Source organism: Malania oleifera, unplaced genomic scaffold, assembly GCF_029873635.1.
Source record: "Malania oleifera isolate guangnan ecotype guangnan unplaced genomic scaffold, ASM2987363v1 ctg699, whole genome shotgun sequence".
NCBI classification, from domain to species: Eukaryota; Viridiplantae; Streptophyta; class Magnoliopsida; order Santalales; family Ximeniaceae; genus Malania; species Malania oleifera.
Window position 1 is genome coordinate 9,574 of NW_026652141.1, and position 25,832 is coordinate 35,405.

Genomic DNA, 25,832 nt, shown 5'->3' on the forward strand with positions numbered 1-25,832 from the left:
AGCTTTAAGAGCATGAATCAAATTACAAAATAAGGATTTAAAAAAAAAAATCCCAAAAGAATCGAGGCCTCAAACTCTTATGTCACTCCCAAATTGGAGCTGAAAAATGAAGCACATTGAGCAAAGGGTGATATATGAAAAGAAGCAAGACCTTAGGGAAGATCCATATTGGAGACTACTTAAAAAGAATTGGATTGATAATTGTTGGGTTTCATTAGCAGCGTATTAGGTATTTAGTTTAATTACTATAGTATTATGTGAATTTTGGGGGCTTGTTTGTAATATTTCTGTGAAGAATAGGTTTTCTTGTAATTCATGAAGTTTTAGGGATATATGTGTAATTTTATGTCTTTAGACTTTCTTATAAATAGTGTGTGAAAGCCATGATGTAGGCCGTTATTGATGAATTTGAATTGGAACCCTTTGGTATCTCCTCTCCCCTTCCTTCCTCTCCCTCCCTCTTTTCTAGTTCTTCTTATCTCTCTCATGCTTGTGGAACCTTGATGTTGCTTCTGCATCATTTGGTATCAAAGCCCAACTTTAATTTCCATTATCCATTTCAATCCCCCATCGTCCCTTCTTTCGTCTCTTCTGCCCTGTTCTTTTTACCCTCTTCTTCCCTTCTTCTAATTTTCTCTCCTAATTCTCTCTATTTCTGATCTCTTCTCTCCTTCTCCAACACCTCCATTTGGTATACCTTGAATTAACCAAATTGTTCCTCAATGTATGCTATACAACCCTTATCACCATATGATTATCTTCTTCTTCCTTCGGCTTAGTCGACTTAGTAGGTTTAGTGCTATCTCTCTCTAGTAATGTTAATGAAAATTGGTTCTTGGGAAACTTGGTGTGCGGATGATTGTTGAGCCTCATCAACTCCGGTGACTTTTCTTTTATGAGCTGGACTAGATCCACTATAGACTTTTCCAAAGCCTTAATTCCCTTACCAAATGGAGACTCTTCATTCTAACTAGTTTTTGGTTACTTCATACTTTGTGGCAAGCTCTAGTAAAAAGTAGCTTGATAATTTTCTTTCTTCGCGAAATTTTAATAACCTTCTAAACATATTATATGAGTTAACATGCACAAAAAGAAGAACATTATATAAGGCACAGGGACAAAGTCATGTGATAAGAGGTTAGCATGCCCCTAAGGATACTGTCTATAGCTCCACGTCTCCAATCATGTCATTTACCTCTAATCACAAGGTTGGGCTTTATTCTAGTGGCATATGATGAAGTTATTTAATGCATGGTTAGGCTCTAACAAACGCACAATATCTAAAGGCTCCTAAATTGTCTTTAAAGAGAACAGAGTGAAGGAATTTTCATGAGACCTATATGGAGGACAAAGCCCCACGAAGGCCCCACTACTTCTTCTCTCTTTTAAGTCCCCTAAGGGATGAGAGGCCCAAGCATAGGACTCGTGCAATGTATTGACATGTGTGTGGATAGGAGTAATATGAATTGCAAGATGCATGGACATGGCATAACATACATAGCATGGCTAGCATGGCATAATCTCTCAACATATGAACATACAAAATAAATATACAAACACAAACAACACAAACATGAAATGTACACACATACACACATCAACAAAAACAATAACACACAAGAAGCGGCTCGATTCTCACAAATCCCCAACAAAGTCGTTAAAGTTGTCAACACTAGACACAAATTGACCATTTTGTTGCCGACTAGTTTGGTGACCATTTTGAAAAATAAGTGAAGCGTAGAAAACCAAACCATTGATTATCTAACCCACCCTTTTATTTTGAAAATGGTATCACCGCTTTATTTTAATTTTTGAGAAGGCAAAATAAAGGAAATCCTTTTTCAAAGAGTTGTAGGTTGAAGAGTAAAATTGTGAATAGGGAAGGTAACCCCTTAAATCTTTTCAAATAGAAGGATTAGTATCTTCAAGCACCCATTCCTAGAATGGTTATCGCTCTCACCTTATGTGTGTGTGCCTCTTTAAGTCAAATTTGTTCAAAACTTTGTGAAAGTGATAGGAAAGAATCAATTAACCACCTTCAAAGGTTGGTTGACCGCTTGTAGAAGGCTACCTACCCTTTTTATTTTATTCCAAAAGCTTCTAGGTTACCCTCACTCTCTAAAAAGTCTTTCATAGTGTCTATGCAAAGGCCAAAGCCCCATGGAGACCATACTACTTGGTACCTTCTCAAATGATCACACAAAACATTAAAAGATAAAAAACATTATACAAATGAAAATATTTTTATTTTAACATTTTTTTTTAAAAGCATGGCCACGTCTACATGAGAATAGATTGCCTACGTACCCTGAAAATGGAATCAAGCCACTTATAATTCCCAAAAATACTTTTAATTTCGAATTAAAAATATTTTGGACTTTCTAGAAAACTATTTTAAATGTTGAATGAAAGATCCATACCTTCTTTTTAATGAAAAACATGATGTTTTTAATACTCCTTATAGAAGTAGAGCCTTGAAATCTATTAATTTTTAGAAAATAATAACTTTTCCACACTCAAGCCACATTATCTGTTATTAGTTTGAAAAATGGTACATTTTCTAAACTTGAAAAAATAATTTTTTTGTGGAAGAACCAGAAACCCGCCTTAAAATGACTTGAAAACTAAGTCAAAAAAACTATGAAAAATTTCCAAAAGTAGCATCATGGATTTTTTTTTTTATAATTTTTTATTTTTAGAAAACACTTGAAAAATGACATATTTTTTTTCTTTTTAAAGGAAAAAAAACGATATAACCATCATTAAATAATAAGCCAACAAACTCGGCCATACACTTTATGAGTGTTCAAACCAACCACTACTCAAAAATCCAACAGAAGCCTAGAAAAATAGCTGATGAACAACCTCTAGAGTAAGTGATCAACTGTGCCTAATGGCTATAACCATTTTTAGAGAATGAATCGGCCAATTATGCCCTCAAGCCTGGTTGACCATCTACATGTATTTACCATCATTTTTCAAAATTTCATGCAATTTCAATGAAACCTGCATGGATCTTATCTACGCATGTCGACACCAAATTTAGGAGACCCATTTTGGTTACCAACATGGTAATCATTTACAAACCAAATAAATATAGACAACCAATATATTAGTTCCCGAACTTGTCTATAAAGGTAAACTAAAGAAAAACTTTTTTGAAAAGAAATTAGATTTGGAAGTACATCTTTGAATAGGAAAGGTAATACCTTAAATTCCTTTTTGTTGGAATTCAAATAATTAGCACCCTATAATACCCATTCCATGAACGGTTACCATACTTTTTTGTTGCAATTCAAAGAATTAGCACCCTATAATACCCATTCTATGGATGGTTCCCATACTTATATTGTATGTATATGCGTTTGTCTCCCTTTTTTGAAGGAATTTTATTGATAAAAATAGTTAAAACATTTGAAAAACAAATTTTAAGATTAGTCAATCAACAGCCTCTCTACAACTTTCTTCTCTTTTCTTTATCCTTTTTAGAAATCTTCTAGCCCTTAATCCCTTTGAAAAGGTTTTCATAGGAAAATAGCTGCCCACATCCTTGCTGACAAAAGGAGCTGCTCGCAAATACATCAGGAGCTCCATTCCTAAGTGGAAGCACAGAAACTCCTGCCACAGTTGGAGGCAACTTCAAAAAACCCGAAAGCTTCTCCAATGAACAACAGAAGTGGTCTGCGGCTGTGTTAGCCAATGCATAGAACAATGCAGCAAGCCACATTGCCAAGACTGCATATCCCAAAACACTAAATCTCTCGCCATCACAATAGAAAAAGAATATGTAATTGAAACCCTGAAGTGCAGTCTGGGTGGGCTACCAAGTACTCACGCGGCTGTTATAACACTTGCGCTCGAACAAGTCACCACACCAGTTGGGATCATTCACGGATACGTTATTTTGAACAGACCCATTAACACCAAGAGTATAATTCGACGAAGGAACACTTACTTCAGCAGTTCTATGAATTACCTCAACCTCACTTACCTGAGAGAAGAATACGTCTCCGATGCTCCACTGGGGAGGAAGAACCGAAGAGCGCTTCTTAGAAACTTATTTCTCGGAAATTCTTCCTGGTTGTAAAAGAGGAAAAACAAGGCTACTGCAGAAACTCCGTCAAAAACACTGCGAAACGGAGAAAAAAGCCGCGAGGGGTCAAAATTTTTCCGTTCCATCATTATATTCTCGTCCCCTCTAACCCTAAATTTCCATAAGGAACAACCAATCGATCAAAAAGGCGAGTAATTCGAGAGACGGGGTCAAAGGGATTTCGTCTAGGGTTTCAACCAGGAAAAATTGAAACCCTAATTTCGACGTGAGGGAACAAAATGAAGCCAGGAATGAAGATTCGATATTGAACCTTTACGAAGAAGAAGAAGAAGAAGAGGAGGAAGAAGGTAGGAGGTAGAAGGAGAATTATAACAGAGAAATTTTTTTTGCAGGTAAATGTAATTGACTGGATTCGGTGGAAAAAAAAAAAAAGAGGTAGGTACCTGTGGAGATTGGGAACAAGAGAACAGCTTCTCCGCACTTTCTTGAACAATATGCAGTTGGAGAAGAAGACGAGCCTATTGTAATGTAATGGTTGGATGGCTTGGATGGGTTTTGTTATGTCGGGGGCAAAGCGCGTTCAGGCTGCGCGTTGTCTTTCTCATGGGGTGACGTTTAGTAGCCCAAGTTGGTTGTTAGAGAAGCCAGGGCATCATAAGTAATAACCAAGTGCAAAAACTACCGCATTCGATTGAAATCCTTTATAAAAAAGGAAAACCAAAAAAAAAGGAAAGAAAAATTATTGCATCACTTGATAGATTATTTTTAAAATATATAAATATATATAGACATATATTGAGATAGTTTTTTGTCATTAAAATATTTTTGATAAGAAATTGGAAAAAAATAATAATAAATAAAAATATTATCCGCACAAATCAGTTTTTTAAAGAAAAAATAGGCTCCATTAATTAAAGAAAATATTTTTTTTATTATTAGTGTTCTTAAAAGAGTATAGAAATAGTTGAATTTCTTTTAGTTTTTAAGATTATATAAAAAAAAAAAGGGAAAAAAACCTTTGTTTTGTTGTGAAAAATAGTTTTTATTTTTAGATTTCTAAATAATTACAAAAGTACATCTTGTTTTTTATTTTTTTTAATTAATTATATAAGAAATATATAATATAAAAAAAGTCAACTTTCCCATTCCAACATAGGAAAATGGGAAACCAACAATTTGCCATTTTCAATTTTTTTTAAAAAAAATTAAAAAATTAAACATAGAAAATAAAATATTTTTCACAAGCAAATAGAGCAAAACTTCTTATTGTCGACACTGAGCTTGGGTGGTCGTTTTTAGTTGTTAACATATTTGTTTTAAAAAATGAATGTAACGACTTATCTATTTTACCATAATATCTTTTTTTTATAATAATAATAATTAATATAGTAATCTTGATACCTAAGCAGCGGAAAATGTAAAATCATATATATATATATTAAATCATCCAACCAACACAATACCAGAGTTTTACTAAAACTGTTATATATATATATACACACCCCAAAAAAAGACCAAAAATGCCCTAGGGTCACAATCCAAAAATCCATCAGACCCTAGCATAACGACTTACCCTTCTGACAGAATAGAACAGTCGACCTCTGACACTGCGGATCTCTATCCGCTCTTTTATCTGGGGCTCCTGAAATGTTTATATAGTTGGGGTGAGACACCTCTCCGTAAGGAAAATAAACTAATATCAGTATGTGATAACATGAGTATTTTCATATTATACAAATAACAGTACAAAAATCATATCTAGATAAAACATAATTTATCATAACATGGTATAACATACTGTGTTTCTATACATGAAATCCTTATATATAACTGTACATGAAATAACACCCTGAATAGATAGTTGGCTGATGTCATATTTTATCCCCACATGATTAGGTTGTGCAGCTCGAATGCAGGACTTAGCAATGGCTGGCCAACCACGTTAGATCAACATAAGTTTGTAAGTACGATGGTGTAACGCCCTGAACCCTTAAACCCGAGTACGATGCGTTGTACCTGATAATATCTTGATAAATTATAATTCATAACATACGCAGCAGAAAACATAAATATAATCTCCATACAACATATACCATAATACCGTAATACCAGAGGTTTCTATTTTCTACCTATAAATCCATAAAATCCAACCATCGCTTGCATTTCCATAAATACATAATTCCATAACATTCCAGTATGTCCATAAACATTCTTTTCTCCACAGACTTAAAACATAAAGACTTATAACATAACATATACATCCCCAAAATATTATCAACATATACCCTATTTCTTTATATAGTCCTCCAAAAAAGCTAAAAATACCCTTGAACTCCTAAGCTTGACCTCAAGAATGTCTTGAAAAAGAAACATTTATATTCAAGTAAGACACATCTCAGTAAGGGAAGAAACATACATATTAAAATACCGTGTGTCCAACATGAGGTAAATAGACATCATTTTAATTTCATTTGCAAATCATCACATAACATTGAAATCGTTTTCTGAACCTACACAATCACATGCAAATATTTAACCCTCGAGATTACCCAAGGATAGGGGTGATTACTCGTCCATACAAGTAGCACCCCTTTACTCTGATACTTAGGTAACCCTAAGGTCACAATTAAAGCATACCAAGGCACTCACCTTACTCAATAAGCCATCAAGTGCTAGATTAATTTCGTACTCACACATTCAACAATAGTTTACCAGCAAAGGCGCTAAGGATAGGGAAATCTACCCGCTCATACAAGTAGATTCCCTCTGCCATATAACTACTGCCACATCTGAAGCTACTAGTGCACTCGCCTTACTCAGTAAGCCTTCAAGCGAAGAGTTTGTCTTGCCCAATTATAACATGTTCTACGTACATACATACTTCTAATATCATAATACATCATTTTTTTTCTATCATTATTCATTCATACATATTCATTCATGTTCATAACCTAACTTTACATTTCATTTCACTTTAAGTGACTCTTTCCCATTTGTATCGTTTACGTTTCATATTTCATTTCATTGTATTGTCATTTCATTGCATAACATTTTCATTTCATTCATTCGTACTACAACTGGTCTTTAGTCATCATTTGTTAGTTTTCACGTAAAAATGCGCTAGAATCTGCTACAGTTAGTTTTCACATAGAAATGCGCTACAATCTGCTAACATAGCTGTCTTTCAGTTATCTTACATTTACATGGTTGCATTTAACATACACAAGCAACATTGTTCATATCATATTTTATTCATAAAGTTTTACTTACTTAACTTGCATATCTTATATCTAACATATATTTGCACAGAATCTCATGTCACACAGTTTTAGCAATAAAATTCATATACATTTCTTACAAAATAAGTCAACCCATAATTAACATTGATATACTGAAAATACATTTCATTTCTTACTTAATTTCTCAGAAAATCTCTTTCACTTTCATTCATTTACTTTCACATGTACATAACTATATAACAATCTTAGGCTCAAAAAACATAAATTTCATGGCTAGCATTTTAAACCCACATATAGACATATATACATAAATAACACATAATCCATTTTAATTCATGAAAAACCTAATTTAATATATAAATTCTCTCTTACCTGACTTTCAAACTACGCCTGTAGGATCCCCGAACTGATACCCATAGCATTCACCTGGTCCCTAAATCCAAAAATCCTAATTTAATTAAAAGAAATTCCAATTGACTTAATATATATATATATATATATTCATAATGTAATTCTATTATTAAATGAGATTATAAATACATATTACAGGCAAGGGTTGAAAACTTAAGATAATTTTCTTTTGATAATAATGAAAATTACATAGGGGCTCGGTGGACGTAGCCACATTGAGAATTTTCTTTATTTTTCATAATTGTTGTGTGCATAATTCAGGGCGTGATTTTGCAACATGTACATACCTTGATTCTCATTCACCCTTCTTCTCATCTTGGTCGATCTCCTACTCTCTACTCCTCCTCTCTACTTCATGATCCTCTTAGCTCCCCTCTCCCTTCTACCGTGTCCTACTACTATTCCTAATGCATGCATACGTACCCAATTTTTTTTATTTTTTAATGTACTTCGTCTTTATATGCTTAATTAGACTTCTATCTTCTTAAACTAAGTCCAATGCAAGTGCGTTTGAGTTAGGACATAAGGTAATTGTATTATTATATGAGGATATTTTAGAATTTTTCATATAAGACTATATATATATATATATATATATATATATATATTATAGTCATTGTTTGAAATCCTAAAATAATTTATCGTCCATCAACATTTCAAAGTTCGAGGTCAAATATTTTCCGAGGGAGATTTGATGTAGGAAAAGAAGCTGAAAGGGTAGTAGATCCTTGTTGGAGACTAATTCAAAAGAATTGGACCAAGTATTTTTGTGTTTAGTTCTGCATTATGTGTGCTTAGTTTAACTAGTAGGATTATTTGTACTTGTGTGTTTCTAATATTTGTATTTTAGGGATTCTCTCGTAATTTCATGTATCTTTAGGAGTATGTATGTAATGTATTGTATTTTAGGATTTCTTATAATAGGGTGTGAAAGCCATGCCAGAGTTAGCTATATGACGAACTTCAATTGAAAGTGAATGTGTGGTTCCCCCTTTGCATCCCCTTCCTCCAATTTTTCCCCATTTCATGTCCATCCCAGTCTCTCAACTGCAATTCCATGATTTTGTCCCGCATCACAAAGAATAAAAAAAACAAAAAGAAATACATAAGGCATTATCAGTGGATGGCGAACTATCAAACAGGCAAAGAGGGCATGGGGGGAGGGAGGGAGAGAAGGATTAAAATACTACAGTCAAAGACTATAATAACTAAAATTCCCCTACACTTAAAATAAATAAATAAAAACATAGAAATAGCATACTAATTTTTAAGACAACTTAAGCAAATATAAACAAAAATCCTACAATGTACTAAATAACCTCCTTGTTGGTCCCAAATCATCTTAGCATTGCTGAATGAGAACTCTAGATTTTTAATCAAGGGCTTTACTTTTTCTTTTGTAAACTCAATGTGGCTGCAATAGTCTTGTTGTTCCCATTAGCAAATAGGAATATTGAAAATTTTAAATAAGTCATAAGAAATCAATAATATCACATAAAAACATAAAAAAAATAAACAAAAGTAATATATATATATATATAGAGTACAAAAGATCTCATTTTCAATAATACTTGAGACAAAAATAAGTGTCTGGTAAGGGATGTAAATAGATTCGGGTTTGTGGATAAACCCCTTGATCTGTTTTTTATAAGTTGATGCGGTGGATTCGGATTCCTAGCAAAAGGTAGATCCCTCAGTGCCATGAGGAGGAGATATAAATAATGTCCCAAGGTGAGTTCAGGATCGTGGGCGGGACGAATTCGCGTTCTCCCCTTGGAGCTCTTGTTTTCTACTACTATAACATGAAAAATAGTCCCTCTATCTCGCATATTAGGCAAAGAAAAACGATAGAGAATAAGAAGAAAGAAAGATAAAATTGAATAACCGTACAGACATCTTTTGTATATTGCATACGGATCTACAATGGAATTGACTTTTCCCCTCCATCGAACCAATAGAAAAATAAGATCTATCAGACCCAAATTGGTAAATTCCAATTACCACCCTTACTTTCCTTTCTCTTCTTTTCCGAGTTAAAAAAAAAATACTATGATGGCTCTGCTGCTTTCTATATTTATTTTCTTTCGTATTCATATGTGATTCAGATTCAGCAATCCCAAAGTTTCTTTTTGATTCAATCAAATGAAATACGGAAAAAATAATCTTATTTATTTATATTTATTTTCGTACTCTTTCATAACATAAAGACTGTTAAGAGCCCTCCCTATTGGTCCCAAATCATCTTAGCATTGCTGAATGAGAACTCTAGCATTTAATCCAGGGCTTTGCTTTTTCTTTTGTAAACTTAATGTGGCTGCAATAGTCTCCTTGTTCCCATCAGTAGATAGGAATACTGAAAATTTTAAATAAGTCATAAGAAATCAATAACATCACATAAAAACATAAAAAAAGAAACAAAAGTAATATATATATATATATATATATATATATATATATATATATATAGTACAAAAGATCTCATTTTCAATAATACTTGAGACAAAAATAAGAGAAACAAGAGTTGCAACACAACAATCAATGAAATAAATCTTACCGCATCAAAAAGGTAAACAACAAATAGAAGTAATATACATAGTATAGGAGAACTCATTTAAATTCCACATGTATTGGAAAAGCATCACGATCAGGAAATAAACAATTGCGTAATAATATAAAAATACTCAAACACATCTTATACAAGACCTTACACAATCAGTTCCTAAATAAGTAAAACAATGACCCTTTGTAACCAAAGAAATAGTATTTGATATAAAATAATATTGGCGACCAATATAGTGGTAGGATCATGAAACCACCTTTTTTTTCTTCTAAAAGATCATAATTGGACATAACCGCATTACCTACAAGTCAAAAATCTTTTTATTTGGGGTGATGAACATATTCATCATCAACAAGCTAAAATAAGCACACAATATAAAAATTCTCAAAGTTTCAGCCAATCTACAATCAGGTATATATTTTTTATACATCAAGGTTGTAACTAACTCTTCCTCATTTTCAGTCATAGCCAACATAAGAAGATAAGTCTTCTCCGTAACCAAATCACAAGTCAGCCACAACAAAAATGAAAAGGAGGACAATAGAAAAATAATAAAATGCAGGAGAAATCAAACCAACACCGACCAATTATAAGATTCAAAAGGTAGGATACCGAACGAATCAAGAAGACACCACCTTTAGCTCCCCAATTTGTCAACAATTCTAATCTTATCTACCTGATAAAAATGGAACCTTTCTGCAAAAATATTCCGTGAAGTTAATGATTTTGAATAACAATCAAAATGGGGTGACTTGGTTAAATTGTATGAAAATAAATAAAGATAATCATTCTTGTGATTATGTGGATGGTAGGAAATTTTTTAGAGGATTAGTGAGAAGAAAAATGGTTCACTAAGAAGTATCAAAAGGATAAACCGAGATTTATGTGTAATATCATGTAATAGGCTTTCTTATAAATAGGGAGAGTTAGGATATTGTTGGACTTTAAGTGGGTAAGCAAGAGAAATTAATAAATCAGGATTAAAACATTGGTTTGTTTCCTTTTGGCTTGTTTTATGTGCAGAGAGCACGCTGTAGTACGTATGAGAAGAAGAAGATCATTGCCAATTACTATGGATCTTAGCCATCACATGTCAAGTCAAGACAGCAGAAGTAATTTCTTGCAGGCAACATGAATACAATAATATTTATGAAGGTGAAACTTGGAGGCTAACTTTTCTTAGCACCCAAGGTTTGTACCCACTTTCGGACCTACAAAACTTATAACATTCCGCTGCAATTTACAAAATCAAGCCCAGAATTAAAACTCCGAGCTCATTGCCCAATACAACAACCAAAGATTAAAATAACTAAAATTCCCCTACAGTTAAAATAAATAAATAAAAACATAGAAATAACATACTAATTTTTAAGACAACTTAAGCATTATATAAACAAAAATCCTACAATGTACTAAATAACCTCCCAATTGATCCCAAATCATCGTAGCATTGCTGAATGAGAACTCTAGCTTTTAATCAAGGGCTTTGCTTTTTCTTTTGTAAACTCAATGTGGCTGCAATAGTCTCGTTGTTCCCATCGGCAGATAGGAATACTGAAAATTTTAAAATTCTAATTTTACCTCTGGGGGTTAAAGGGTCTTTGAGCCTCATTAGTTAATAGTTAGTTTCCAATAACCCCATCAAATAAAGCCCATATTAGACCAAACTTGAGTGGAGAAAGACCTAACAGGACTTGCCCATGTGCATTGTCACATAAGCATATAAAAGAAGGGTGCCTGGTTGACTGGAGAAAGACCTAACAGGACTTGCCAGCATGATATTAGCAAAAAAACAAAAAAGTGAGGGTTGCTTGTCATCACTAACCAATGACAAAATTGAACAAACTAAAAAAAAAAAAACTGATTGAGCACATAACCATATTTTGTCATTAGGCCACGTAACAATTAATTAACATACCATCCTTCAATCACGATAAATTTTCCATCATTCATGTAACAATTTAATGGTACCATTATAAAGCCTTAGTAAATGAAGCACTAGAAATAAAGGCAAAGCTTGAATCAATTAAAATATGATTATAATAAGGAAAAGCTTTTTTGCATTAGTACTCCAAGAACAATACTATTTTATATGAAGGTTGAAACATTTTTTTAATGAAGTTTATTGTTCTTTAAAATTTTTAAAAATTTACAGGAAATCTCTTTCTCTAAAAGCCTTGAATTTTGATTTATATTGGATTTCGATAAGATGTAATATAAATATGCATTTAAACATTTCAAAATCCATCCAAATCAAGCCGCAGGATTTTGTTTTTATTTTTATGTGTGATGATTTATCCCAAAAAAAAAATATTAACATTAAACTTCTGCAGAAATAGGTTGCCACGAAAACAAAATCTAGAAAATCTACCTTTAAATTGTTGCCACAAAACTAGGAATGAACAACAAAAGCTGAAAGCTAGCAACAAGGACAAACATATTACAAACAACAAGGCCCCTACTTTTTGTAGTCAAACAAAAGAAAAATGGAAATGATACCAAATAGCACATTAGTAGAAGAAACAAGCAAGAAAATAATTGTTGAAAGAAAAGGCAGAACAAGCTGCATGTTCACATACACACGCACGCACGCACGCGCATGCATCGATTGAGGACTCGGGAATGAGTGTTTTTTCCATTCTTACACGGCCACATGAATAGCATAGTTGTAATTGAAGATTCATGCATTACCTAAAATTGAAACGTAGATGTCTTGATGAATGAGGGAGAAATTTCAATGACAAATTAAAAGCGCTAAAGGCTGACTATGGAGGTCTCTCTCTCTCTCTCTCTCTCTCAATTTCAAGATCTCACAAAGATGATTGCTTTGGAAGCCTTATTATATAACCCTTTGCAGATTCGAGCTCGTTCTCCAATGGCAACATTTTTTAAAAGTTTTCTAACATATCAAGGGACAGAATTTATTCTAATATTTTATTTAAACAAAAAATAGTAACATCTATACACATAATTCTCTTGAAATTATATCATTTTTTCTTATAATTTATTTTTAAAAAATATTAAATAAATTATAAGTATTAAAATTTAGCATATTAATAATTTTATATTTTTTAAATATGATAAATTTTCATAAAACCTAAGAATTTTGACAGCAATGCCTCATGCAATATTAATATTAGAGATTACTATTATATTTCAAATAATAAATTATTGTGATTACAATAATATATATCAATAAAAAAAAATAAAAGTAATATAAATATCATTTTTATCATATAACTTGAAAGTTGAAATTTTAGGACCATGCATATTGTGCATATTATTTTGATTTACTATATTCAAGTATCAAAATTATTTATTTATGGTGGTTGGGATTTTAAGAATGTATATAACAGAGTTTTATATTGGCAATACAGATATTTTTCAAATATTGTTTACACATGACTTGAGCTTGTTATAGTCATCTAAACACTATATCAGTATGATATGCACATTGTTGGAAATTTTATAATGGAAATAATAGTTTTGATTTTGCTATCATACGAGAACTAATGGTATATAGCGTAAAACTAAAAATTTGCCTTAGTCACTGGACACTTTCATCTTATGCCATGTGTTTGTATATTTATTTTCCACATTTCATATTTGACATAATATAACTCTCTTAATTTTTCTACCTAGTATCACTTAAGTTTTACGTACACCAGATTTTACAATGTCTACAAACTCCAATTTTAGTAATAATAATATAATTGCTTTTAAAAAATATTAACGACTAATATAATTGTCTCTAAGTAGTAAAATAAGAATCACTAAAGACATTTGATAAGTTGTATGAATTCATTTGAACAAGCATGGTTATTTATAATGTGTGTAAAAAAACTTACTATAGTCTAAATTTTAATAGTAAGAACAAATTGTTAATTATTTAAGAAATTTTGCATATTTTGCAACTAGTGCTTGTTTAAGAGCAAGAGTAGTCTTTTCTTTTGGATAAATTTTCTTTTTTGAAATATAAAAATTTGACTATAGTAAAGATTAGGAGACATAATGGAAGCCTAAAGGGGACTAATCTCAGCATGAATAATTTTAATTTATTTTAATTCTCCAATGATGGTTTATATTAATTGATTCGTTGCTTGCTTTTTTAGATATATTTCCGGAATGGCTGATCAATTAATTTAATGAATTAAAATATTTTATTTGTCGTGGGGTTTAATTTGCATGGACCCACGGAAAGATAATTTAATATGGTAAATTTAGAAATCCTTAGATAACGTTTTTATGTTAGATTCTTAAGTATTTATTTACTAAAAATTAAAAACGACTTCTGAGGGCCCATATTTGATCAGTAAAATTTATTATGGATAATGATAATATGTCATATTTGAACTAAAAAAAGTTAAAGATATATTTTTAGTAATGTTATAATAATATAATTAATAATGATTAAGCATATTATGATGACAATTTTACAATACAATTATTGTGTTACATTATGATACAATTATTATTATTTTCATATTAACAGTTTATATTTAATTTGCTAAAATTTTAATACTATTCAAAAACGTAATTAAGAACATAAATTGTTTCTAATTTTCATGTATGTGTTCCTGTAAAACAAATAAAAGAGAGGGTAGTTCTATAGGTGATTTGGGGAAAGACACGTTTTCAGGTGTAAATAAAAAGATTTTTGAATGTAATCAGGATGCAGGAATACTGTATCGAGCTGTAATGGAGGGTTGCCAATTATAGTAAAAGTGGGTTATGTAGGTTGCAAGAGGAGGGAGTGATCTTTTTGGTAAATTTAGGGAATGTCTGTGACATTTTTGAAACCTTAGGGGAGGTTAATATAATTTTTGAAATCTCATGAGAGGTCCCTATTTGTCTCTTATTTAGGAGTCTTTTATTAGTAATTTAATTGGAGTTGGATTGAAGTTAGGCCTAAAATTTAAATTTGATATAATTGATATTAATGTGAATCTAGAGTAGTTTATGTTTGAGTTTACGTGAGAGTTTTAATTTTCATTTTATTTTTAATTAATTTAATTAATTAGTGAGGTGAAAGTGTTAATATTGAATTTTGCATGTTATGTTGATGTTTAAGAGTGCACATAGTAAGCTATTTACAACTCACACGTCTAATATGACTAAAATAAATGACTAGATAGTCTAAGGATTTTGTTTATAAATATTTATTTATTTATTTATCCTATTCCTAATATATATATATATATATATATATGAGAAAAAAGGCCGTACCCAGTGCACAAGACTACCACTTTGAGTTAGGATATATATATATATATATATATATATATATAAAGAGAGAGAGAGAGAGAGAGAGAGAGTAGACTAAACATAGGATAAAATAACTACTTAATGGTACCATTATAAAGCTTTAGTAAATATGACTAAGGATTTTGTTTATAAAATAAATAAATAAATATACTTATTTATTCATTCATCCTATTCCTAATATATATATATATATATATATATATACGTAGACTAAACATAGGATAAAATAACTACGTAATGGTACCATTATGAAGCCTTAGTAAATCAAGCACTAGAAATAAATACAAAGCCTGAATCAATTAAAATATCATTATAATATTGAAAACATTTTTTGCATTAGTACTCCAAGCACAATACTTTTATTTGAAGGTTGAAACAGTTTTTGAATGAAGTTTCTTTGTGTTTAAAATTTTTAGAAATTTAAAGAAAATTCTCTTTCTCTAGAATCCTTGGATTTTGATTTACATTGCACTTGGATAAAGTGTAATATAAAATTGTATTTAAATTTGTCAAATCCACCAAAATTCAAAGGCAGGATAATGTTTTTTTTTATGTGCAATGATTTTATCCCCAAAAAAAAAAGCTTCAATATTAAATTGCCACCAAAAAAAAAAAATCTGAAAAATCTACCTTTAAATTGTTGCTATAAAACCAGGAATAAACAATAAAAGCTGAAAGCTAGCAACAAGGACAAATATATTATCGCCACTACTTTTTGTTGTCAAAACAAAAAAAATGGAAATGACATCAAATAGCACCTTAGTACAACAAACAAGTACCAATCTAATGTCGAAAAAAAAGGCAGAACAAGTTGCATGTTCACACACACAAACACGCACGTGCGCACCCAATAGACGACTCAGGCATTAGTGTTTTTTCCATTCTTACATAGCCACTTGAATAAAATAGTTGTAATTAAAGATTCATGCATGACCTAAAATTAAAACCTAGATGTCTTGATAAATGAGAGAGATAAATTTTAATGACGAATTAAGCACTAAAGGCAAAGAAAACTTACGAATAAGGAGGTTAATGGCAAAGTCAGCCCCAAAGCAACCTCCTAGGGATATCTAGTTCATTGCAGAGGAGAAAACAGAACTTAAAAAACAAATTGAAACCATTTCTATTATTTACATTCGTTAGATTCCCTCTTTGTATCTTCTTCCTTCTTCTTCTTCCATCCCTCTTCTCTCCTCTCTCTCCCCCACACTCTCTCAGCTGCAATTCTTCTTATGTTCGTCCTCTATCATGTTCTATTTAAATCTGTTCAGCACTGCTCTCTTCTTTGCTGCCAGCAGCCTTCTTTCGTCTTTCTTCTTTCGGACTGTACTCTGATTTGGATAGTTTCGATCCTTAAACCTTCTTCCACCTTGAACAAAGCTGCCAGCGTAGCCAACACATCAGGTATCATGTTGTTCTCTCTTGGCATGTGAGAGAAACTGATAATGTCAAATCCTTCTATCATCTTTTGAATGTACTCACGATACGATACTAGCTTGGCATCCCAAGTTTCCCATTCTCCGGTTAGCTGGTGAATGACCAAGGCCGAATCTCCCCTTACTGTTGTTGCTTGACACCTCGATCCATAGCGGCCTACAAACCCAGTATACACGCCTCGTATTCGGCTATGTTGTTAGTGCAAGGGAAGGTGAGCTACCACTGGATAATGTTTCCCATCAGGGGATATGAGCACCGCACCTATTCCATGTCCCCAAACATTGATTGCCCCATCGAACAACATCATCCATTCTTCGGGGTCTTCTCGCCCTTGGGTTATGGAGTTAATATCTTGGTTTGGGAATTCGAACTCCATAGGTTGATAATCCTCTATGGCCCTTTCAGACAGGTATTCTGCAATGACACTACCCTTGATAGCTTTCTTGGTGACATAAGAAATATCATATTCCTTCAACAACATCTGCCATCGGGCTACTCATCTGGTTACCATGGGCTTTTCAAATACGTACTTAATTGGGTCCATTTTGGAGATCAGCCAGGTGGAGTTATACAATGTGTATTGCCTCAACCTACTGACCGTCCATACCAAAGCGCAACATGTTTTTTCCAGATCGGAGTACTTAGACTCATAATCTGTGAACTTTTTGCTAAGGTAATAAATGGCCCTTTCTTTTCTCCCCATCTCATCATGTTGGCCTAACATGCAACCCATGGAGTTTTCTGAAATTGCTAGGTACAAGATTAACGGCCTTCTGGGCACTGGTGGCACCAATACTGAGGCGTTCAAGAGGTACTCCTTTATTTTTTCGGAGGCCACTTGGCACTTTTCGTTCCACTTTTCTGGGTTGTTCTTTCTTAACAACTTGAAGATGGGTTCGCAGGTGGCAGTTAATTGAGATATGAACCGGGCAATGTAGTTGAGCCTACCTAAAAAGCCTCGCACCTTCTTTTTGGACTTTGGGCTAGGCATTTCCCGAATAGCCTTGACTTTGTCAGGGTCTACCTCAATCCCCTTCTCACTTACTATGAATCCCAACAGTTTCCTGGACATAGCACCGAAGGTACATTTCTCGGGGTTCACCTTTAACTGGTACTTTCGAAGCCTTTTAAACAACTTCTCCAAGTTTGGCGCATGATCCTTCTCATTTCGTGACTTAACGATCATGTCATCGACGTAAACCTCAATCTACTCATGAAAGAGGGTTACCATAGTCCTCTAGTAAGTGGCTCCGGTGTTCTTTAGTTCGAATGGCATGACCCTATAATAGAAAGTCCCCCATAATGTGATGAAGGTCGTCTTCTCCTTGTCCTCAGGGACCATCTTGATCTGGTTGTACCCAAAAAAACCATCCATGAATGAACATAAAACATGCCCCACGGTGTTGTCCACCGGGACATCTGTAATAACCCGAATAATAATATTATTTGAATAATTAAGAGGAATAAAATTTCCAGGGGCCTCGTCGACGAACACAAGGGATTCGTCGATGAAGGCATAAGAGGACCTTGTCGACAAAGAAAAGTTTCGTCGACGAGAAGATACTAAGAGGGGTTTTAGGCAGTCTGAATTTCGTCGACAAGGAGGTAAGGTTCGTCGACGAAATTACTAAAGGACTCGTCGTCGAGGTGACGTGTCTCGTCGACGAATCTGACCCTATAAATAGTGAAAAACTCGAATTTTTATCCAATTTCAGTGCTCCTCTCTCTCTCTCATACGGTCTCTCCCACTTCTCTCTTCTTTTCCCGACCCATTTCTTGCCGAATCGAAGATCTGAGGCTACCACGACGCTCCCGATGAAGTTCTTTGCAAGTCTGTAGGAGCTGATCCTTGGAAAAGTTGGTTTGGATTTCGTTCCAATCTCAGGGTAAGACATTTTATTCAGTATTTGTCTTTCCCTCAGTTATGAGAAATGTTGTAGGTAAGAAAATACTCATATTTTATTCTGAGAGATTTTGTTTTCAGGATGATGAGTTCGGAACCCTGCGGGTATAGAGTTAGAATTTTATAGAGGTTTTTCAAAGTTAAGGTAAGAGAAATATACTATGCTAGGAGATTTATTTATGTTATCAGGAATTATATATATATATATATATATATATATGCATGTATACCAGATATTATACAAGATATGAATTTTTAAAGCATGTGTGGCCTGAGTATATGATATTGATATGGAATTTTATGTAGTTTTTCAGTATTTCAAGTTATGCATATATAGTGAGATAATTGTAGATTTTATACAAACGTAATTTGCATATACATATATAGTTTATTTCAGATGATTACATAGACAGTTATTTATATATCAGTATACAGATATTATTTAGACCAATATATATACAATGTATATAGAGAGAGTTATGTTTTCCTAAATGTCATGACACTTAGATTTTACAGAAAGAAAGTATAGATAGATTACACAGTATAGCATCAAGATGCTACAGATATTACAGTATTTATAATACAGTAATATAGTGTTATGGTTATTTTGGAAATATAATGAAAATAGTATAAAGAGTATAGTACGAATATATATAGTATCAGATCCCTGTTGGAAGATTACAGACAGATACAGTACATACACAGAATACAGAGCACGGTACCATTGCTGGATATAGATAGAGTGCAACCACATATCTCAGATAGTGTGTGGGTACCGTCAGCCGTGCTCAAAGAGTATGAAGCTCCCCAGTTCGCTGGGTTGAGAGGGCCGGTTTGACGAGATAGCAGCCAGTCCCAAGCTTAAGAGTGTATGCAGTTTGGTTGGGCTGGAGTAGTGTAGAGTAGAGTGATTTACTTGGAGGGCCGACCAGGTTAAGTCTCGCTTACGGGCCGCACAACCCTGTCATTAGGGGTCAAATCATGACATACAGAGTCCTAGGGAAAGAACACAGTTATGTATATGTATAGAATTTTACAGCTTTTATTATATATAGTATGATGTAGCACTATGAATGATAGAAAGTTCAGATGATACAAATGTTTTAAGTTATTATACATGTATTGTACAGAATCGCCAGATTATGCAGTTTTTGAATACTATCATTATAATTTTATGACTTGATCGCCACACACTAGTAATAGCATATTTCCACTTATTGAGCGTCGACTCAGCCCATTACTTTAACATTTTTCAGGTGAGTCAGCTAGGTGAGCAGATTAGGCTCGCGGATAGGAAGTTTACGAGATTATCCTCATTGTAGGGTGAGTTATGATAGGATTTTGTATTTTTGAGGTAGATGATGCTGGAGGGGTTTATTTTGTATGATTGTGGCTTGTATATACTGAATTATGGTATTTTATAGTATATATATATAAATGGTTATATGATTATGTTTCCGCTGCTTAGGTATGGATGTAGATACACATATAAAAAAAAAATGGTAAGATCTTGTGGTCCTGGATATGCAGGGATTTGATGTGATATTGGGTATGGATTGGTTAGCTATTTATCACGCTAGTATTGATTACCATCAGAAAGAAGTAAATTTTAGACCCCCGGGTGAGCCAGAATTTAGATTTATGGGTTCACGCGTGCGTGCCTCGCCACAGCTGGTATCGGCTATCCAAGTGAGAAGACTGCTACAGGGTGGTATCCAAGGGTACGTCGCATACATAAAAGAATTTACAAAAGAAGCATTGCGACAAGCTGATATACTAGTAGTGAGAGAGTTTTCATATGTATTTTCAGAAGAATTGCCTGGTTTGCCACCAGATCATGAGATTGAGTTCACTATAGACTTGTTGCTAGGATCTGCACCGATATCGAAAGCACCATATCGTATGGCCTAGGTAGAGTTAAAAGAATTGAAAGAACAGTTACAGGAATTGTTGGATAAAGGTTTTATCAGGCCCAGTGTGTCGCCTTGGGGTGCGCCAGTTCTATTCGTGAAAAAGAAAGATGGAATCATGAGATTATGCATCGATTATAAGGAGATAAACAAACTGACAGTCAAGAATAAATATCCTCTCCCTAGGATCGATGATTTATTTGATCAGCTCCAGGGGACCAGGTTTACTCTAAAATTGATCTGCGGTCAGGCTACCATCAGGTGAAGGTTAAAGCAGAAAATATTTCGAAGACCGCTTTCCGTACCAGATATGGGCATTACGAGTTCTTAGTGATGCCATTTGGATTGACTAATGCACCAGCAGTGTTCATGGATTTGATGAATCGGGTATTCTATCAATACTTAGAACAGTTTGTAGTTGTGTTCATTGATGATATACTGGTCTACTCAAGAAGTTTTGAGGAGCACGAGCATCATTTGAGACTGGTGTTGCAGGTATTAAGGGAAAGGAAATTATATGTAAAATTCAAGAAATGTGAGTTCTAGTTAAGGCAGGTTACTTTTCTCAGCCATGTGATCTCAGAGGTAGGAGTATCAGTTGATCCGAATAAGATAGGGGCTGTGGTAAGTTGGGAAAGGCCGGGAAGTATTCAAGAAGTCAGGAGCTTTTTGGGATTAGCAGGTTATTATCGGTGCTTTGTGGATGGTTTCTTCAGGCTATCAGGTCCATTAACACGACTTACGAAGAAAAATGTAAAATTTGAATGGACTGATGACTGTGAGCAGAGTTTTCAAGAGTTAAAGTAGCTGTTAGTTTCAGCTTGAGTACTGGCTATTCCATTAGGGAGGACAGTTTTGTAATATACAGTGATGCCTCTTTGAAGGGTCTTGGATGCGTGTTGATGCAGTATGGCAAGATTATTGCATATGCGTCTAGGCAGCTTAAAGAATATGAGAAGAACTATCCTGTTCATGACTTAGAGCTTGCTGCAGTGGTGTATGCTCTTAAGATTTGCAGGCATTACCTATATGGTGGAAAGTGCGAGATTTTGATGGACCACAAGAGCCTGAAATATTTCTTTACCCAGAAGGAGTTTAATATGAGGCAAAGAAGATGACTAGAGCTTATTAAATACTATGATTGCACGATTAGTTACCACCTAGGAAAAGCAAATGTAGTGGCAGATGCTCTGAGTAGGAAATCAGGGGACCCGTACTTGCGGCTATGGAGATTCAGTACTCAATTCTGATGGATTTGGAGAGGCTCAATATAGAATTGGTAGAGAAGAGTCCTTAGGCAGTTATTGCCAGTTTAGTGGTTCAGCCTATACTATACGAGAGGATTAAAGCAGCTCAGGGCGATGATGCAGAGTTGGCAGAGGTGATGGCTAGAGTACGGGATGGTCAGGGAGAGGAGTTCAGCATATCAGATGACAGAACTCTGCGATTCCGTACTAGGCTATGTGTTCCTCCAGATATTGAGATAAGGAGAACTATATTGGAGGAGGCTCACAGATCCTTATACACGGTCCATCCCGGCAGTACTAAAATGTACAGGAACCTGCGAGAGTATTTTTGGTGGAGTGGAATGAAGAGGGAGATAGCCGAATTTGTTTAGCAATGTTTGATGTGTCAGTAGGTTAAAACTGAGCACCAGATACCGACAGGATAGTTGCAGCCATTGTTCATTCCAGAGTGGAAATGGGACCACGTTACGATGGTCTTCGTTACGGGGTTACCACCAGTACGATAGGGATTGAATGCGATTTGGGTGGTTATAGATCGTCTGACGAAAATCGCACATTTCATCCCTATTAAAATCAGCTATTCCATGGACAGGTTGGTAGAGATATATGTTCAGGAGAGAGTTCGCGTCCATGGTGTGCCGGTCTCCATAGTCTTTAACTGAGATCCTTGATTTACTTCACGATTCTAGAAAAGTTTTCAGGAGGCTATGGGTACACAGTTAGCTTTTAGCATTGTTTTCCATCCCCAGATAGATGGTCAGACTGAGAAAACAATTCAGACACTAGAGGATATGCTTCGTGCTTGTGTGCTTGATTTTGGAGGTAGTTGGATTCAGTTTATGCTGTTAGTTGAGTTTGCTTACAATAATAGCTATCAGGCTAGCATCGGCATGACACCTTATGAGACATTATATGGCAGGAGATGTCGTTCTCCTCTTTTCTGGGATGAAGTAGGTGAAAGGCAAGTTTTGGGTCCCAAGATAATACAACAGGTGTCTGACAAAGTCTGATTAATTAGAGAAAGAATCAGTACAACACAAAATCGGCAGAAAAGCTACGCAGACACTCATCGTCGAGAGTTGGAATTTGATGTGGGAGATCGAGTGTTTTTGAAGATAGCTCCTCTGAAAGGAGTTATGAGGTTTGGAAAGAAGGGCGAGTTGAGCCCTAGGTATATTGGTCCTTTTGAGATACTTGAGAGAATAGGGTCAGTTGCCTACAGGCTAGCTTTGCCACCAGCTTTTGCTCGAATTCATGACGTGTTTCATATTGCTAGGTTAAGGAAATACGTCCCAGACCCATCCCACATCCTTAGCTATGTAGAGATATAGCTTAAGGATTCATTGGCATATGAAGAAGTATCAGTATAGATTTTGGATAGGAAGGTTCAGACTTTACGCACTAAAGAAATACAGTTAGTTAAAGTTTTGTGGAGGAATCATGCCATAGAGGAAGCTTCTTGGGAGCTCGAGGAGCAAATCAGACAAAAATACCCGCAATTGTTCCAAGAGGTATAGAAGTACTCAGGTAAAGTATAATAGTTAGATAAGTTTCTCTTGCAGGTACACGTATTGATTTTAGTTAGTAGATAGTTTTAGTTTTATATGTGTAATTTCCTAGAACATAAATGTAACCACGATATTCCTCCGCCACAAGTGAGGGCAGGAAATAAAATAAGTAGACTTTTTTCCTGTATGGAATGATGGAGTGTATAGATGGAGATATAGAAAGTAAATTTCGAGGACAAAATTTTATAAGGAGGGGAGAATGTAATAACCCGAATAATAATATTATTTGAATAATTAAGAGGAAGAATATTTTTAGGGGCCTCGTTGACAAACACAGGGGATTCGTTAACGAACACATAAGAGGATCTCGTCCACGAAGACAAGTTTCGTCGACGAGAAGATACCGAGAGGGGTTTGGGGCAATCTGAATTTCATTGACGAGGAGGTAAGGTTTGTCGACGAAATTACTAAAGGACTCATCACGAGGTGACGTGTCTCGTCAACGAATCTGACCCTATAAATAGTGTAAAAACTCAGATTTTTATCCAATTTCAATGCTCCTCTCTCTCTCATACGGTCTCTCCCACTTCTCTCTTCTTTTTCCAGCCCGTTTCTCGCCAAATCGAAGATCTGAGGCTACCACGACGCTCCTGACGAAGTTCTTTGCAAGTCCGCAGGAGCTAATCATTGGAAAAGTTGGTTTGGATTTCGTCTCAATCTCAGGGTAAGACATTTTATTCAGTATTTGTCTTTCCCTCAGTTATGAGAAAAGTTGTAGGTAAGAAAATACTAATATTTTGTTCTAAGGGATTTTGTTTTCAGGATGATGAGTTAGGAACCCTGCGGGTATAGAGTCAGAATTTTATAGGGGTTTTTCAAAGTTAAGGTAAGAGAAATATGCTATGCTAGGAGATTTATTTATGTTATCATAAATTTTATATATATATATATATATATGCATGGATACCAGATATTATATAGGATATGAATTTTTGAAGCATGTGTGGCCTGAGTATATGATATTGATATGGAATTTTATGTAGTTTTTAAGTATTTCAAGTTATGTATATATAGTGAGATAATTGCAGATTTTATACATACGTAATTTGCATATACTTATACAGTTTATTTCAGATGATTACATAGACAGTTATTTATATATCAGTATACAAATATTATTTAGAACAATATATATACAGTGTATATAGAGAGAGTTATGTTTTCCTAAATGTCATGACACTTAGATTTTACAGAAAGAAAGTATAGACATAGACAGATTACATAGTATAGCATCAAGATGCTACATATATTACAGTATTTACAGTACAATAATATAGTGTTATGGTTATTTTGGAAATATAATGAAAACAGTATAAAGAGTATAGTACGTATATATATAGTATCAGATCCCTGTGGAAAGATTACAGACAGATACAGTACATACACAGAATACAGAGCACGGTACCGTTGCTAGATATAGATAGAGTGCAACCACATATCTCAGATAGTGTGTGGGTACCGTCAGTTGTGCTCGGAGAGTATGAAGCTCCCCAGTTCGCTGGGTTGAGGGGGCCGGTTTGACAAGGTAGCAGCCAGTCCCGAGCTTAGGAGTGTATGCAGTTTGGCCGGACTGGAATAGTGTAGAGTATAGTAATTTACCTGGAGGGCCGACCAGGTTAAGTCCTACCTATGGGCTGCACAACCCTGTCATGAGGGGTCAAATCATGACATATAGAGTCCTAGGGAAAGAACACAGTTATGTATATGTATACTGTTTTACAGCTTTTATTATATATAGTATGATGTAGCACTTTGAATGATAAAAAGTTCAGATGATACAAATGTTTTAAGTTATTATACATGTATTGTACAGAATCACCAAATTATGCAATTTTTGAATACTATTATTATAATTTTATGACTTGATCACCACACACTAGTAATAGCATATTTCCACTTACTGAGCGTCGAATCACCCCATTACTTTAACATTTTTTAGGTGAGCCAGCTAGACGAGCAGATTAGGCTCGCGGATAGGAAGTTTACGAGATTACCCTGGTTGTAGGGTGAGTTATGACAGGGTTTTGTATTTTTGAGATAGATGATGCTGGAAGGGTTTATTTTGTATGGTTGTGACTTGTATATACTGAATTCTAGTATTGTATAGCGCATATATATATATATATATATATATAAATGGTTATATGATTGTGTTTCCGCTGCTTAGGTATGGATGTAGATACACACATAAAAAAAAATGGTAAGAATTTTGAGGATGTTACAACATCAATGTGCGGG

The 25,832-nt window shown here is 34.2% G+C and overlaps 1 long non-coding RNA gene across 1 annotated transcript; it reads right to left on the minus strand.

Moving 5' to 3' along the window:
- Positions 1 to 3,413: 3,413 nt before the first annotated feature.
- LOC131147230 (uncharacterized) lies at positions 3,414 to 4,603 on the minus strand. The gene is made up of 2 exons (XR_009134653.1): positions 4,498 to 4,603; positions 3,414 to 4,129 (listed from the first exon to the last, which is right to left on the minus strand). It is a non-coding gene; the product is annotated as an uncharacterized LOC131147230 (long non-coding RNA).
- Positions 4,604 to 25,832: the final 21,229 nt, after the last annotated feature.